Here is a 13820-nt window from a genome sequence, read left to right as displayed (position 1 = left end):
GTGGCGTGGGGACAGTGCACAGAGGGGATGACGTGTTGCAGGCAGGCGGTGGTTTCTCTCTCCGGCTGCCCAGCTTGCCCAGGCCGTCTGCCTGCGGCCAGAGGGACCAGCCCACGGACCCCGATGGGGAAGGCTGCAGCTCAGAGGAAAGGGGGTAAGAAGGAACGGGCTGAAGCACAGCTGTGGTGGGTGGTGCAGAGGACTCGTCACAATGTGACAAGGGGAACCATGCCCCACAAGGAGCAGAACATTCAAAACTAATAAAACACATTTTTTAACTCTATCATACAGTTAAACAGTGGAACTCAATGCCACAGAAAATGATGAATATCAAGGTTTCAGCAATGGTAAGAAATGCATTTATAGGAAATACAAACATTTTGGAAGGATTCCTCCATCTCTTATTTTGATAGAGTAATACCTGTGCAAGAAACCAGATGACCTCATGTCTGCCCTGTAGGGTGTCTTTGTTCACATTGCAAGAACCTGGAATAATGCGATCTTGAGATGGATCGGGTCTGGCAGCAGTTACTGCATGGGGGGTAACTAGTCTACTAATTTAATCCAACTAGTCTAAGGTCAGAGGCCTTTGACTTCCATGCAGGTGGAAGCCTGCTTTTCACCCTCACACATACAGTGTCACAAAGTGTGATTTAGCTACAGGGTCTCAAACAAGGTTTGGTTGGGCTGTTGGCACTGCTTCATTGTTCAGCTGAAATAAGACTTGATTTAGTCATAAGAATACAGGAGACAAAAGCACTTCAGTGACAAGGGGTGTGTACACACACATCTTGAAGTGATGATACTTTTATTCGGTGGAGAGTAGTCTTGAATTAATCCCCCGAAGTGTCTGGGTTGAGGGCTGTGCTGTTCAGAAACAGTCCGAAAAAGGGAGTCACAAGGTTGCTGATGACACTAAGCTATGCAGGGTAGTAAAAATGAAAAATTATTGCAAAGCACGGCAAAAGGACATCGCAGCACTGAAAAAGGTGAAAAAATGGCACAGGAGAGTCAATGTAGAAAAATGCGACATGATTCAGAAGTGAACAAACGGGTCTGAGTTTACATACCAAATGGCAGACCCCGAACCAGCCATTGCTAATCAGGAAAGAAGACTTAGAGTGGCAATTGCTAGTGCTATGAAGTTGTCAGCCTGGCACATAGTAGCAATTGAAAAAGCAAATAGATTATTAAGACAGGAATACAAAAACAAATAGAAAACATAGTTATACCACTAAATAAATCCATGAACACCTGCATAAGGAATACCTTATTCAGCTTGAATTCCCCACCAGCACCTCAAAAGACAGAGCAGACCTGGGATAGGCACGTGGAAGGACAAATACTGGAAGGACTTCTGCACAGGGACTGTCAAAATGGGGCATGGCTCATCAGCCTGAGTAAGGGATGGCCCAAGCAGATATGCCAGAGGTTACTAAAGCCATAGTGGTGATGAACAGGGAGTGACTGTTCCATGCATGAGAAATGGAAGCATCCACATGAAATGGAGAGTTCAGACACGCTTCTTCATCAAGCATGTAGTTAAAATGGGGAACTCTCTGCAATGGGATGTTACAGATCCTAAAAGCTTACATGAATCAAAAAGTGATTAGACAAATTCATGGAAGAAAGATCCACTCAGGGCTCTTTAAAGACAAAACCAGCTTCTCTGGCTTTGGAACTCCCTGTTACAGCCCCTTCTAGGCATCCAGTGGTTTTGGCTTTGTCAGAGACAGGGCTTGAGCTAGACAAACCTTCGGTCTGATCTGGGCAGGCTAGCTTTAGATTCTTTCTTATCCAAGTTGCAGCTTTTTCTTGCAAGCTGAGATCTGCAAGTCATCTTCCCATCATGACATCCTCTGCAGCCCTGATGGCCCTGACCCAACGGCCAGGAGGTGCCTGCCCCTGCACTCCTGGGCTGTCTGTCCTCTCTTCACCCCATAGCCATGCTTGTGGTGCAATGCCAGACCCTCACCAGTCCCATTTGTGCCCCTCCCATGCAGTATGGGTTCTCAGCGTGGCATCCACTGTTTCAGTCTAGCATGCCACAGGGGTGTCTGCAGCCCCAATCCTTCATGCTCTCCCCACCTGAGGATAACAGTACACATGGCGGCTATGCACTTTGCTGTACCTCTAAACTCAGCTAGAAATATGTCTAATTAAATGAATGCATATGTGTTGTCCAGTGCATGGCCCCTTTAATGACTCCCATGTGTATCTGCCTCCTTTGTTTATGGGGTTATTGGGCATGATGCATGTATGTATTGCCCACCCCTGCATGGTGCCCCTTAGTACTTGCCTCCGTGGTACCCCCTGGTATTCATAGGGCTGGTCTTGACTTGCTCAGGGAGGTATTTAGCCCTGTCTTGGCCAGCCAGCCTTCTTGCAGAGTTAGGTACAGCAGAAGTTGAACCTGGCTGACCACAATCGCTGTACTTCTAGACTTGTCTGTTTTTTTTATTTCTGGAGGGCATTTACAGATGCACAACTTGACCTGCCAAAGGCCCAAATGTTCTCAGTTCTTAACCTCTGTGTATCTGTGGGGAATTCAGTACGGCAGGCCTATTTAGTTTTAAAAGGATTTTTATATAACTCTGACCTTTTCATTCTGTTAATATTACCTTTCTCAGTACACCCAGCATACACACGCAGCTGCCAGGCCAATAATGGGACACAGAAAAACCTATTTTATTTTAAAACCTTTCTCAAATATTAGGGCAGTTCAGGAGTCAATTCTTTGTATTTAAATTTCAGATTATTACTAAAAGGTTATCTGTCTAGGCTCCTGGAAGGACAAAGGGTGGGTAATGGAGTGAAAAGAGAAATAAGTACAGAAGATGGCAAACATAGCAGGCACAAGCATATCCGACCTATGTCCCTGGGCTTTGCATACAAACTGGGTTCTGTAGCCAGAGGTGGATGCAGAAGGAGCATGAAAGAAGGAGCACTTCTTGTCTCCTCCCTGAGCACTTCCTTACTTTGAAAAAATTGTATTTTCTCCTCAACAGTGACTGTACAAAAACTGGTTTTAATGTTATTTCTTTCATAGCTGGGAAAAAGATAGCTTTCCTTCCTAAGGGCCAAATGGTCCGTTTGAGGGCATTGCAGTGAGACACCCTGCAGTGCAGCTCACTGGAAACATCGAGAAGAGGACCGTGTGGGCTGCCAACAGGACAGGGAGACCTTGTCCTCACAGGACAGCCCTGCACTGCAGAAGATGCCAGGCCGTGGCAAGCCCTCCAGCAAGCCACATGGGGACCGAGCGCAGACCTCACATTTGTTGTTGGGCGAAATGCCACTGTGCAAAGTCCTAGCCAGCACTTTGCCTGGGCTGCCTGTGCCCCTGCGGCGTGGCGGGCAGAGGTCACTGTCCACCAACAGGCCCCCTGGGCAGGCTGTGGGTATGCCTGCGCAAGGCACTGCCCAGTAGGGGCTCAGGCAACATGCCCTCCCCGGCCCAGAGGACTACCATTGAGCAGGATAGCCCTGCACCACCTCGGTGCAGGTGGCTGCAACCTGCCCGTCAGTGCAATCACTGGGGTCGGCAGCGAGACTGAGTCCCGGCAGATCTTGACACTTGTGGAGATCCGTATCTCCACTGAAAACATCATCCAGGATGATTGATGCCAGCCAGGGGCGAGAACAGAGCCGTGTGCTGAAGCACCATGCTCTCTTCCACTGCTATAGGGTGTTTTGAAAAGACCTAGTAAAGCAAGGCATTGGAAATGACCCAAATTCATCTGGAAAAGGAACTGGAAGCACTACAATTTTCTTCTCTGACCCCCTGGTTTCTACTTTGAAGAAAAAAATGTATTTGGAGCAGTAATGTGGCTATTAGCAAACTAATGTGAGCATTGTATCCTTCACAGATATGTCCCCTAATGTGATTTGGCAGAAGCCTTTATCCAGTTCATTTATTTTATATTCTCAAATTCTGCTATTTTGTATTCAATGATTCTAATATGATGGCGGGTATGGAGGCACTGCATTATAAGTATTGCTCTCTCTGAGTCCGTCCGCCACTTGGCTAACATTGCCATAGCTCTGTGTGCCAGATTCATATTGAAGGTCAAGTACAACAATATTTCCTGGTTTAAGTGACTGTCACTTTCTCAGTTAAAACGCAGAGCGCTCCCCAATGAATGCAATCAGGCTGTAATTGGAGGAGCTACCATCTCAAAATACCACTTGGTCATTACATTTACATACTGTTGCTGTTAGCAAAATGAGCAGAGCCCTTTATATGCAGAGAGACATCTCTTCATCAAGCAGCACCAGCATTGCTCCGGACGGTTTACCTCACCAAGATGTTTCCCACACATGATGTGCTCCACTCATGTAATGTCAAGCACTTTCCAAATGCTCATAAAAGTCAAGGCACAAGCATCAAATAGCAGACTCTACAGCCAGAGGCCAAATTTGTCTCCACTGAACTCAGTGACCAGGGGCCAGATCGTCTTATATGGTGCTATGATTGAGGCCTTCAAGTGCCATCACATATATAATTTCTTTTTTGTTTTCCTAGGCAGTGTTTTAGCCTCAGTTCTTCAGTGCAGGTTAAGCAAATAGCAAATAGTTAACGAATATTATTATCAGCCAGCTCGGCTGCTGGTGCAACACTGCTGATCTTCCCAGGTAATATAGTTACAGAAGAGAGATCATGGAAAAGTCATAAATAGTTCAAGACACTGAGGTGACAAGAAATTAAAAGCTGCAGATAAACTTTGAGGAAAAAAAAATCAGAACTGTTTAGGAATTAAAATGCATTGGGAAGGCACAGAAGCGACATGACCTTTCCTCCGTAGAGGAATTACCATCAGTCTCTAAGCTTTCCAGCACTTTACAGCTGTGGCTCTCAGAACAGAGCCATACCTCAATCTGGAAGCAGACAGAGGTTTTTAAGGTGTTCCTGCTCTCCCTCCTCATCTTCACCCCTGCCGTTCCGTGTTCACCTCACCTGAGTTAAGGCTGAGGAATCTGGCTTTATGAGAGCTCCCAGACCCTTCCAGAAGCAGTTTCACTTAGGCCAGGACATTTTCTAAAAAGATGTTAGATTCAGCTGTGCCAAAAGTGAACCGACCACAGGCCAAGGAGGCAGTAGCAGAGCTCTTGATTTAACTATAGATCAAGTCTATGCTTGATCCTTGCATCCTATGATGCTCCTTGCATCTGTACAGAGTTACTCCTGGGATCTGGGGGAGACAACGGCAAACACCTCACAGCAGACACATGTACCATGTCCCCATTACAAAGAAGACATCAGCACATCAATGCCTGCGTGCATGGCCAAAAGCACCCAAGAAACATTAACCTTTATTGGTAACGCTTACTACAAACCCCCAAGATTATCTATTTTCCTGCTTCACAGGAGATTCGTCAGGTATTAATATCACTATTGTGATTAATAAAAAAGTGGTAATCTGAGCCTGCACTCGAATAAATGACTGGTGTTTCATTCAGTGTTGCTCAGTAGAGTCCCTCCTTGTGTCAGACACAGCGGCAGGCACTCTCTGGAGCTGTATCTGTGCAAGTGCTTTGGGCAGTTGTGGTCATGTCTTGCCATGAGCCACAGCCCTGGGGATGGGGCAGAGGTGGCTCCAGGCTGGCTGGCGGCACAGGTGGAGTTCGGCATTGCCTTCCCGGCTGAGCCATAGGGCAGGTGAGCTGCCACAGGAAAGGTGGGAGCTGGAGGGGGTACAAAAGAGAGCACTGGCACACCAGTTGCTGCTGCTGGAAGATGGGGGGCACAGAGTACTGCTGAAAACTACTACTGTCCCCAAAATACCTGCCCTCATCCCCCACCCCTACTGCTGCCTGGGCAGCAGCCTATGGGCACCGGGAGGCAAAGCGGAGGCAAGGCTGGTGGCAGGGACATTTGGGTCCCACCCTGGCAGTCGCTGCCCTTGGCCCTTCCGAAGCCAGTGCTGACAGGAGGACATCAACCACTTGCAGGGCAAGAGGAGGCAGCAAGGGGGTCTAAACCCCAAATGTTGCCAGCACCAGAGCCCCAGGGGTAACACCAAGCCAGTGGCAGGAAGGGAAGAGGCAGAAGGCGGCAGCGGTGCCTTCTGGTCATCTTCTGCACAGTGTTGTGGCTGTCCTGAACGTACCCCAGGTGCTGTGGGTCTGTTCAGATAGCTTAAGGAGGAGGAGATAGCTTGTTCCCCACTTACAAAGGAGAGCAGATCCACAGAAAGTTAACAGATCATGGACTTGAAAGATACAAATGAGGCAACTTTAGGAAGAGCTGTGTCAGATATTTCCAACAGAGTCCGGTTTTGCAGTGATGACAAGCCCATCAGCCATGACACTGAAGCACTATATCACACAGAAAAAGCAAGCAGAATAGCGCACAAGGGAATCAGCATGCAGCCTCCCATAACTCACCTTCCACCCTAAAGAGGACTGTATTAGAGCAACATAGGAGTCCTGAAGCTGATGAAAGACCTGCTCTTGACTTAGCATCAGGCCCCCTATAAATACCATACAAATGTAATTGCACTGAGGGGTGACAGGATGGTGGAGTTGGACATTTGACAGTCACAGCTCAGGTACCGTGCCATGCCTGCTGGAAGTCTCTGTCTCTCCATTGACCTCTGGACTATGAGACTGTGCAGCTGGGTATGTGGGGCCATGTGTTGTGGGGGACAGTTGAAGGGACAGACAGATTTTGTGGAAGTGTTCTGCAGAAAGCCTACCGGTGCAGACAACGGTATTGCTGCTGCTTCTGTACTGTCTCTTGACGTAATGCAGTGTTGAGAGTCTGATTATGCCCATGACACCGTGTCTGTGGGCTGACACAAGGCATGACAAGGGGAGAGAACAAAATAAGTGACAATTAAGCCTGTCACTAGAGCTGAGAACCTTTGGGAAGGAGGCTGGGTGAAACCTTTCTGAGGCTGGTGAACTTTATGGACACTCACCACGCACAACGAATGCAGGGAGCATTTCAGATCATTTCAGATTCAAGCTAAGCTGGTTTTATGCAAAAGCTTTAGCAGTTTTCATAAGAAAAAGAAACAAAAAAATCCCATAAGCCATCTCAGTGTTCTCCCCTCCACCAGCAAAAAGGGAAACCTAACACATTACACACATTTTTAGTTCACCAAGAGATTGTTCTTGAATAAGGATTAAATATTTCCTTTTCTTAGAATTTTTTTAAAACCTTTTTACCTTCCCCTCATTTATTCTTGGGCAGTTTTAAAAATTAAACATTTTTTTCACTTGGAAAAGCCTAAACATTTTTTCAAGTTGTTTCTGATTTTTTTCTATTCCTTGGAGGAAGGGGAAGGAAAAGAGAACATTATTTGCTAAATTCAGTTGAATGTTCAGATAGTTTGATCCTTTTCTCTCCTTCCCCTTTTCCCCCAGAAATAGAAATCATTTTCACAAATAAACTATTCCCTGAAACAAATCTACTCAGCTGTTAACAGGTTAGCTATCCAGATACTGGGTTGCAGAGCAGACTAAAAGTGTTGACTCGTACATTTAGAAATACAACCATGCGAAGTGACATTCTGGTTGAAAACTGTGCCCATGAATAGATCTTTACCAGCTACCAAGACAGATAATAAGATTCATGAGAGAAGGTACACAAGACAAAAGCCATGCATGCTCTAAAACAGTGGTCTCCAAAGTGGGGTGTGTGCACCCATTGGGGTGCAGGAAGAAAATATTTTTTGTACCATTAAAAAATAAAATAAAATATAATAAAATAAGATACTTTTAAAAAATGTTTATTTCACCTTTATCTCACCCTTTTTTAATTTTTATTTTTGTGTATGTTTTATAGTCCATGATATATATTAGCACAGTAGCACATTTATGTAATTTATAAATAAATATACAGATATTGGGGATGCATGCTCAAAAATTTTTTACTGATGGGGTGTGTGATCAAAAACATTTGGAGACCACTGCTCTAAAGAAACATCTGTCTCCTGGCACTATAGCATGAGACAAAAACACTTTTACTGTGGACAATGGCAAGTCTGTTTTTGCAGAAAATACTTCCAGGTTAGGGGCTGCTGCCAGTGATGCAGGGGGGACACCAGAGACCCTTTCCACTGGCAGCCCCAGGAGCCACAGCAAGGCAGGAACTGTGCTGAGGGCAAAACCCATCACACCTCCAGGATAAGCACCAGACCCCCCTTTTCGAATCGCCCCCAGAAGGCATTAGACATCTGCACTGCTCTCAACATATTCTGGGTAAGGAAATGGTGCTTTTGAGGCTGCTCAGAGACCACGGAGACCCCTTCCTTGGCTCCAGACAGAGCAGATGTAGGCAGCAGCCCCTTCCTCGGACATCTCTCCAGGGGAAGGCACCATCTGCTATAACCTGCTCCAGAGGCAAGAGGAAAGGAGTTCTCAAAGACTATTTACAAAGGAATCCTTGCTGAGATGTTTTAAATTATAAAACTCTTGCTGTCCAGCTAACACTTAGCCTTAAAGCAAAGAAAGGAATTTTGTTGAGATAAAGGGCAGATAAATTTGAATGCAATACAAAACCAAAATAAGACACAATGGCAAAATAAGACTGCGCCTTGGAGGCATGCACTGAAAACAATAGATAAATCAGAGCCTTCACGAAGCCCCAGGGAAATGTCTGTACTTAGATTTTCAGTGACTGAAAAAAAAGCCTCTCAGAAGAGTGAGACTTAAGCCAGAAAGACCCATTAATAACCCCAAACATGAAGGCCTACATTTCCACAGTGACAGGTCATTCTGAGAGTCTTGCCTGCTGGATGCCCAATTTTAAGGAACCTTAATGGGATTTCAAAGACAAGGCATGCAGTATTGCCTGAGACTACTTGGTCTGTGGTCTAACAGAAGCATCTGAAATTACTTCAAAAATCACTTTTAAGAGCAAAGGTGTGTACCTGGCATCATATTCCACTGTACTGTTTTTCACACACAGAAAAAACAACCCTTCAGCACATCAGTGGATATTATGCATGTGAAAATGAATGAGACTGAAGTGTTGAACATAATGAAGCCACACATAAACCACACAACAAGGAGGAAAGAGGTGCGTATAACTCCCTGCCAGCTGCCACAGGAGAGCTGTTAGCATTCCTGTCTTTGTCAGAAATGTGATTTCATGCAGGAGGCAACTGAGTCAGGGTTACATTCCCAGCAAGCTGGCTATCGCAGCACATATTGTCAGCTCAGCTTTGTGGCTCAGAGAATGGTATAATGTTCAGAGATTGATTTTTCTGAGAAACTGAAGAGAAGTAGACACCGGGTCTAGTGCGGAGTCCACTACAGCTTTGCTCAAGTGCGTAATGTTGGGTGAAAATGTTGGGTGAAAACGTGGACTAACAAGATCTGAAAACAGAGACACCTGGTCCTGCATAGTTCCTCTGACAACAAACTAAAGGTAATGGGAGGAAGTATTAGGATCATGATACTGCTTATGGACATGGTAAAAGAAAAGCAAACTGAGGCTGGCCAAGAAGGTGAAGAACAGTATTGTCTACAGGGTGCACATGGGCCAGTGTTGCTTCCAAAGCAATGGGTTCAAAGGAGATGTGTTTAGTGAATACGCACGTTGCCTGCTGACATTTGTACTTCAGTCCCTTTTCTCTGAAATATATCCCTTCTCTGACATCTTTTCCCTTTCAACGCTATTGCTTGGCAGATACAGCAGAAGCTTCTTTCAGAGCAAAGGAGGCTGCTTTCCACTTACTTGCACTCAGATGCAACTACTCATATGGCTTAGTGCTCAAAGTATTAGAAGAATCCAGAAGAGAGTGTGGTATTGGTGTAAGTGGCATCCTGTTGCTTTTGGACAGCACTGTGTGCATTACTGGCTGCTCTAACAGCCTGTTGAGCAACAGGGACAGGAAGCAGAATAGTTCCAAATGTATTTGGAACAAAAGAGTGCTCACTGGGGAAGTCAGTTATTGCATTTCTTCTGTGCTTTACTCTGAGTGGCTGCAAATGGACTTCTATGGCTTTGCCTATTAACCTACAATTTTCAGCTCAGGTGCAAGGTGCTGGTTATTTGCCCATGACCAATCTCTTTGAAAACAAAGAGCTGTAACTCAAATATTATATATACAGGTAGTGCTAATGCCTGGATGTTTGCAAAGGTCTGGCAAATCAGCCAGAATGTCAAGAGCTACATTTTTCTGTGTACTAAAAAATAAGCATAATTTTCTAGCTGCAGAGCTCTAAAAGACCTACTGTACAAACATTGAAGTCAAACACCCAGAGTATGGGAAGATTTCAAAATACATGTAACCTTTAATAATCTAAATCATCCAGATGGTAAAATAACAAAGCCACCAACAGAACTGTGGGTGATTCCTAGCATCTGTGGAAAAGGAAGAAAAGCACGTTCCTAATATGTTTCCCTTGACTCACCATGAGCAATGGGTGAGTAAAAGTGTTTTCTGAGCTTTGGAACTCTAATCAATAGCAAATTGACAGGCAAAGATATTAGCAAAGATACTATGGTCTCAGATAAGTGTGGGTTTGTGGCTTGGACAAAAGAATGTAGCATCTTTGTGAACAAAAAACTAAGCAGCTTCAATCCTACCGGGTCTCAACACAAAGTTGCCTTCTTGCTTTTCTAAATTCTCCACACACTAGCTCTGCTTTCTCCCTCTACTTGTTACAAAATTAGATTTTACCATTTGAACTTCTGCATTTAATTCTCCCAATCAGGAATGACTGCAAGGAACTGTTCTAACACTGACCAGTCTGTCATTTACTTTCTCTAAGATAACTGCCATTTCCCTGCTAAATGGCTTGTCTTTCAACTCCAGAGTTAATGTATTCCTACTTCACAATAGGCGAGAATAATTTCCTGCCTGTTTTGAGAATTAAAGCACTACCTACAAATAGTACTGAGAGATCACTCTCCTATCGCAGCCGTTTGCCTTCATTCTGTGTGTTGCAGCATCGCAACTCTAGTCCAGGATGCAAATTCATCCATTTATTTTCAGCGATTCATTTTGTGACTTCCTAAATACAGCGAGACTGTACAGAGCTATGTTTGCAAGAAGATGTAGAAGCACAATAGCATCCTCAGTCTTCCTGTCTCCTCTGCATCAATGAAACCCTGCAACAGCCTCAAAAGTCTTGTGATTTATTCTGGGTTGCAGCAGCCACAAGAGAGCACAGCAAGGCATCAGCTAGCCCAAACGCTTATCAGCCATACCTTCTTGTACCTGTCCAGTCCATTTTTCATACTGTAGTAGCAATATTTGAGGATTGCAGACCATGTTTACAGTTGGAGAGCTAGGTCACAGTCATGCATCACAGGACTGCACTGTTCAGTTGTTGAACCAGGAAAAACAGTCTGAAACAATTTATTGGAGGAGATATTGTTAACCAACCTGAACTACTTTGAACATCACAACCAGTATAAAATAACCTTGCAAACAAGGTTATAAACTTGCTGAGAAGAACTGGATAATAGAAAAGTGTCAAACATTTACCGTTAAATGTAAACATACAATTAAATTCAAAGTAAGGATTAAATCTGTTCTACTTTAGTAGGAACTTGGGTGTGGTACACAGTATTTTGGAACAAAAGCCAGTTTGTTGTGGGGTTTTTTTTATATTAAGGCAAATATGATACTCCGCATTAATATAATGAATTATTTTGATAGCTAAAGTGAAACGTACATCTATAACCACAAGAAATAACATAAAGATTTCATTCCAACGGCAAAGTAAATTTAACAAAGATTTAATTGTCAGATTGTTTATAATTGCCTATGAGTTAGTGGTCTAAACTCAGTTCTGCTACCCTAGTGTAAATTAGTGGTATATTCAATGAGGTTTTTAGATTTACTCCAGGTACAATTATTTCCTGGTGTAAATGAGAATTTGGCCTTTTTTTGCTTGAAGGACACAATTTTCTGGGAAAGAAATGTAATTAGACAATGGGTAGCTTATGTGTTATATATTTTAATTAGTAGTTTTGTGATCATCATGTCCCAGTTGTATAAATATCAGACATGTGGGAAATGCATTTATGGGAGCAGTGAGCCATTGAAAAGCAGGATTTAGCTAGCACTGAAAAGGTTTACAGGCTCATAAATAGGCATGGGTTCTAAATCATCATCACAGTATGCATCTAACAACAATACAGAAGCAATTGACAGTTTATTCATCATGAAGAGACTCATTTGAAACAGAAGAACATGTGGGACACTGAGTTCTTATAAGAGAATCAGCAGTTAGCTACTCTTAGAGGAGCAAAAGAAAAATCAAAGACCTGAATGACTACCCTCTTACAATAACAACTCTTACATTTGTGTCATGGGCAGAAGGTAACCAACAGGTAACTGGACTTTTCCTAAAGCTTCACTGACCTATTACCTTTATCATTCCTTTTCTCTGTCTTATATGGGCACCTCTGTAAACTCTGCAAAAGGATTCAATACGTCACAGAAGAAGCATGAAAAATACACAACTCCAGATTTTGTGGATAACACTCACCCACAAGAGACTGTGATTTGTTAGTCTCCCTTACATTGATTCTACTTCCTGATCGTTTTGTCCCAGTCACCATTTTTAATCTTTATTTTGTCATTTTTTTAAAAAACTGGCAAGCAGATTTGTACACAAAGGAGAAAAACCTCTATTTAAAAAAAAAAAAATCTGTCTAAGTAGCATGGTATGAAAAACCTACTCCAGGGGAATTGCAGAAAACCTTTTGCTGGGCAAGAATCTATCAAACATTTCAGTGGGCAGATCCCGCTCTTAAAGAATAGATACCTTTGTTCCACATCTTTTTAATTAAAATCTTAATTGCACAAAGAAAATTCAGAAATCTTCTAGCCACCTTTGAGTTTGCTCTTGTGTATTTTCCTTCCCCGCGTCTGTCTTAGTAATTACTTCTGAATACTACATCTGCTCAAAGAGGGATAATGACAAATTGTATCACGTATTTTGTTGTGGCTCCAGGGACATATATCAGCCATGTTCTTCAGCAATGCTGAAGTTCCCAGTTTTAAAGGACAGCTGTGTGACTCAGGCTGAGCAGACAAGGCAGCCAGATGTAACGCTATCTGCAGAACCATCAAAACAAGTGTGCTTTGGCTGTAGCATACTGCAGAAGTTTGGCCGGACAAAGGTCACCTGGGTCTTTTGACATACGGGTGTAGGGTGCAGCTGCTATGATGCACTCTTTCCAGCGCTGCTGCTGAGGGTTCCTGGTAAGACGGTTGTCCTCATGACCCACAACCAGGGCCTTGTCCAGGCAATTTTTTAGTATCTCCAAGGTGACTCCACAAACCCTCTGAGCAACCTGTTCCAGTGTTTGACCACCCTCACAGTAAAAAAGGTTTTTCTTACGTTTAAATAGAATTTCCTGCGTTTCAATTTGTGCCCATTGCCTCCTGTCCTGTCATTGGGTACCAGCAAGAAGAGTCTGGCTCTTTGTTTACTCCGTCCCATCAGGTATTTATATACATTGGTAAGATCCCGCTAGAGCCTTCTTTTTTCCAGGATGAACAACCTCAGCTCTCTCAGCCTCTCCTCTTACATCAGAATTCCTCACTGTCCTGATTTCGGCAGGGATAGTTAATTTTTGGGGCCGGCCTTTTTCAATATCTTTTTCGATGATCTGGATGAGGGGATTGAGTGCACCCTCAGTCAGTTTGCAGATGACACCAAGTGGGGCGGGAGCATTGATCTGCTCGAGGGTAGGAAGGCTCTGCAGAGGGACCTGGACAGGCTGGATCGATGGGCCGAGGCCAACTGTATGAGGTTCAACAAGGCCAAGTGCCGGGTCCTGCACTTCGGCCACAACAACCCCATGCAGCGCTACAGGCTTGGGGAAGAGTGGCTGGAAAGCTGCC

Source organism: Aptenodytes forsteri, unplaced genomic scaffold, assembly GCF_000699145.1.
Source record: "Aptenodytes forsteri isolate BGI_AS27 unplaced genomic scaffold, ASM69914v1 Scaffold797, whole genome shotgun sequence".
NCBI classification, from domain to species: Eukaryota; Metazoa; Chordata; class Aves; order Sphenisciformes; family Spheniscidae; genus Aptenodytes; species Aptenodytes forsteri.
Note: the sequence above shows the minus strand (reverse complement) of the source record.